At 43.5% G+C, this 4,478-nt stretch overlaps 1 pseudogene; it reads right to left on the reverse strand.

Annotated features, from left to right (window-relative positions):
• Nucleotides 1-540: 540 nt before the first annotated feature.
• LOC147465257 (uncharacterized) lies at nucleotides 541-2,244 on the reverse strand (annotated as a pseudogene).
• Between the last annotated feature and the right edge of the window lie 2,234 nt (nucleotides 2,245-4,478).

Here is a 4,478-nt window from a genome sequence, read left to right on the forward strand (position 1 = left end):
ATCCATCTTGCAGGTACGTGCTTTGAGTGTTTCTCGCTGCATGCCTGCATAGCAAGATTGGGCTGCCTGGCATTTTCTTCTCTGTATTGGTAACCCATTGGGCACTAACGGTGTTTGTGTGACGCTGCCGGAGAATTTGGTCTGTCTATGCATGCTGGAGCCACTTATTATGTTGCCTTTATCTTGCGGGGGGGGGGGGGGGGGGGGGGAAAGGAGATCCATGTGTTGGCAGTCGGGAGGCAAGGTTTCCACCGCCGAGCACTGTGAGCGGCCCATCTGACGTGGGCCATGGAGATTGATTGCCAGCAAGCTCTCGTTTGTTGTCGCTGCGCACTGTGAACCTGGCCTATCTTATCTTTTTAACATAACTTTTTGATTTTGATAGAGCTCTTTGGGTTTTCACTGAGTGCTAGGATTGGACTTCATCCTCATGTGATTTTTTCTTATTTGGCTTATCATTATTATGTAACTCTCTTATATTTGGCTATCCAAAACATAGATAGTCACTGCATACCCTCAATCTTCACAATTAAATGCAGGTAATTCTCGCGCATCTCAATGCTAAAAGATGTGAGCACAGGCACTATTGTGGATGCTGGAATAGCGCGAAGAAGTTATAGGAACTCTTTCTTGTGAACAGAATCTTGGTTGACATGTATGCGTATTCTTAATCCTTGAGAAAAGCTCAAGAAACATTTGACAAGCTCCTGCATAGTTATTGGTTGGATTAAGACCATTTGGTATTATCTTAATTCCTTAGTTGATGCTATGTGACTTCCTATGTTAAGCTTCCATTGTAGAAAGTCGGGCGGACTTGCTTCTGTATCGCTTAAGAGGTAAGTGGAGGAGTAAAGTCACCACTCTCTACAAAGATCGGGGTGACTTGTGTTTCCTTCAATAGGGAATTTATTGATGTCGCTTCTTTCTGCAACTATTCTGCATTGCGATTAATGAGGTCTGTTTGGCCCTTAGTTCGGTGCTTTGGGATTGTATACAGAAAGACAATGCAGGTTTTTGCCATTCTGTATAGCAGGCCTACATGTACGGATTCCTTAGCATGGCCAGGAGGGTTTGATGACATACTGGCTATGTAATGAAGGTTAAGTGTTCTCTTAGTCACGAGAGAGGTCCATGTTTCTGTTTTCCGAGAGGACTTGGCTCCTGCTTCAAATTGCTCAGGCCAAGGCCTTTTTGATTATAATAACCATATCTGTGGGCTATATATTATCTTTTGGCATTGTTGGCCTTGGTAGTGGCTTGTTGATGGTTTCTATTGGAATGGTACATGATGGGGTAGGGAATGGACAATGAGTGTCCTTTTCCCGTTAAAAATAGCGACCCATTGGTGATCGGTGGAGGCCGGGAGCTATAGGGAGCTATTTTTACGAGGGAAAGGACAGTGAGGAGGGAAAGGACACTCACTGTCCTTTCCCGGCCGTCACAGTCGGGGGGAGTGGGGCCAGCAATTGTGAATGAGTGCATGCAGTGTTTGGTCCCTTGCAATGCTCCTGCAGTGTTTGTGTTTGGTCGCCTGTACTGCTGCTCCTGCAGTGTTTCTGAACGGGATTGGTTGACATTCTGCATGCTGAGACGGCAGTACCTCAAGCCATTCCACATGCTGATGTGGCAACACCCCATGCCATTGTGTGGTGATGTGGAGCTTGCTCATTGCATGCAGCTGACGCACATTCCAAATGCTGAGGTGTCAGCAATCGGAGAGCTGCAGGCTGTATTCCCGTTAGGAATGGAGCGTAGATAGCGGTGTGGATGCAGTGCCCCACGACCCCGATTGTGACGGTATATATGATTGTTCTTTGTATGGCCACTGCAAATAGTTTTGGCACATCGAGTCTCTCTCGGTTTGCAACACCCATGGTGTTCTCTTGATTTAGTATGAGTTGGTAAGGTATTGCAAAATTTCAGCTAGACTTTGTTAAGAATAGAGAGGTGTTGACCTTGTAGGATGGTAGTATTGTTGGCACGACCTGGACTTCGACGTCAGGAAAACTTTTTGTCCTGCCTTGTGATGGCGTATGCATCATGCATTGAAAGGCTGCCTTGTGAGATGGCCTATGCATCATGCATTGAAAGGTAGGTTAGTTGTGCATTTCAAAAGTGTGCTAGAGACATGTCTTTGGATGGAACTTGTAACAGGCTTGGTCACTCCAAGTGAGAAATCAACAGCAACACACATGAGAAATTGCCACATTAGAAATAGAGAGAGAAGAGGAGAGTTGACTCGAAGCGGTCAAGTTCCACTTCCAGATGCACTGGCCCCAAAATCTGGTGCCCCTTTCGGTACCTGCTTCGCAGAGGTTGCGTTTGCCCTGCTTTCGCTGCAACTCGCTTCCATGTAACTGGATTGCCAGAGAGATTCCCGAGCACATATTTAAATAAAGACCCCTGGCCTCGGGAAGCATCCTTATGAAAAGCCCAAATAGTGGCACTCCCAGGCTGCTTTTACATTCTACGGAAATCCATATAGCTGCCACATCAGAGTGGTGATAGCACAGCTCTCAGATGCTGAGCCTAGCCGTCATTTGCCAAGCCAGACGTCACTGGTGGTATGGTCCTACCTAACAGATTAATGACTTCAGGGGTTGATTTTATGGAAACTTAGTCCAATGCCATGAAAAACAACACAGTCAGATAATTGCAGCTTCTTAGCAGGGTGCTCATTGGGTTTAGTGTAAGAAGGTCCTTGAGATACTTGCCATGTGCACTGGTTAAGCAATATCATGCTTCATTTTCCTTCTCAAAGAATATTTGCTGTTTATAATCATACTTCACTTTTTCAATATGGTTGGGGCTGTGATATTTTTCTAATAGATCCTTGGCATGGATCTCTTGCCTCGACCAGCCTGCCTTGTCTGTGCCTGCTCACCCTTGTGTGGCATCTACAACTGCTACGCTTGTGGAAGCTACACTGTCTTTCAATTTCAACTAGGTGATTTACAGTTCGGAGAAGGATAATATATATGACATTGTTAGGTTTGTTCAGGAAATGCTACTATTAATGTACTTTATTGGCTAAAAAACTAAAACTCTAGCTAGCATTTCAAACTTATCTAGGAAGAAAACCCACAAAATTTCAGCGTCACTGGTGGAAAATCCTACAAATTTTCACACAACAGTGTGTTATTTTTCTCTTTGGTTTTTGTAAGTATTTGGGCACTACGATCATGATTGTGAAGGGGTTAGTTTTTTTTAAAAACAATCGATATGTATGCACAATGGCACTGCCATGCGAACTAGCAAAAGAGGTTTTAATTACAGGTGATTGTATGCGTAGGGACACCCTAATGCTGAAGCTTCCTCAGGCATTCAAAGACTCAAATTCTAAAGTGTCGGCTTTCCTCTTTATGAATTCAATACACTTTCTTGGCTTGCCCATTCTAGGCATACCCCCTTCATAGGAAAAATAATCAAGAGAGGCTCTCACAGCACAGTCTTATGATGGCAGCATGTCATTGCAAATGGAGAGAGGCCTTCACTTTGCATCCTCTCAATGCACTTCAATGCTTCCTTCCTCTACTTTCCCTTGTAGAGAATAGCAGACAACATTCCTAGCAATATGCTTCTTAGCTATTTTGTTTGCTTTTGAGAGCATCAACTTTCATACAATGTCTTTAAGCACGATGTCTCCTCTCAATAGCCATGGCTGACAGTCGAATCATGAATGCGTGTCCCAATGTCAAGGCTGATTCATTGAGAAAACAAATCGAGATATTGCATGCAGAGGATGTCCTCAGATGCATACATTGAAACAACGTGAAGCTCCCTCAATCATGCCTTACCTATTGAAACATTCGAAGAGGCAAACTTTGGCATAAAGCCGTTGCTCTTCAACCATTTTAGACAATTGCCTGAGCTATTTTGTTTGCTTTTGAGAGCACATCAACTTTCATACAATGTCTTTAAGCACGATGTCTCCTCTCAATAGCCATGGCTGACAATCGAATCATGAATGCGTGTTCCAATGTCAAGCCTGATTCAGTGAGAAAAACAAATCCAGATATTGCATGCAGAGGATGTCCTCAGATGCATACATTGAAACAACGTGAAGCTCCCTCAATCATGCCTTACCTATTAAAACATTCAAAGAGGCAAACTTTGGCGTAAAGCCATTGCTCTTCAACCATTTAAGACAATTGAAAATATGCAAATTCTGTTGTTGATGGAGAATGGGCTTTTAGTGCGTAGTGCCAATATGACCCTTACTTTCTTTCCTTCCAATTTTGTTTGTGTTCCGCAATTAGAGCATACCAAGAAATGACACCTTGTGGGCTGTGACACATTCGAAAAGAGAAAGGTATGTGATTGTGGTTAAAAAGTTCTTCACTTACATTCTTCTAATACTTTCTGTCTTTTCCTACTAGTTGGAAATATACGACAATCAATGCATTGCAATAGACCGCATCCCAAGCAGGATGCTCTTCATGATCACATTGTACTTGACAGACACTTTTAGCTAAGAA

This window comes from Adiantum capillus-veneris, chromosome 1 (genome assembly GCF_014529385.1).
Source record: "Adiantum capillus-veneris isolate H3 chromosome 1, ASM1452938v2, whole genome shotgun sequence".
NCBI classification, from domain to species: Eukaryota; Viridiplantae; Streptophyta; class Polypodiopsida; order Polypodiales; family Pteridaceae; genus Adiantum; species Adiantum capillus-veneris.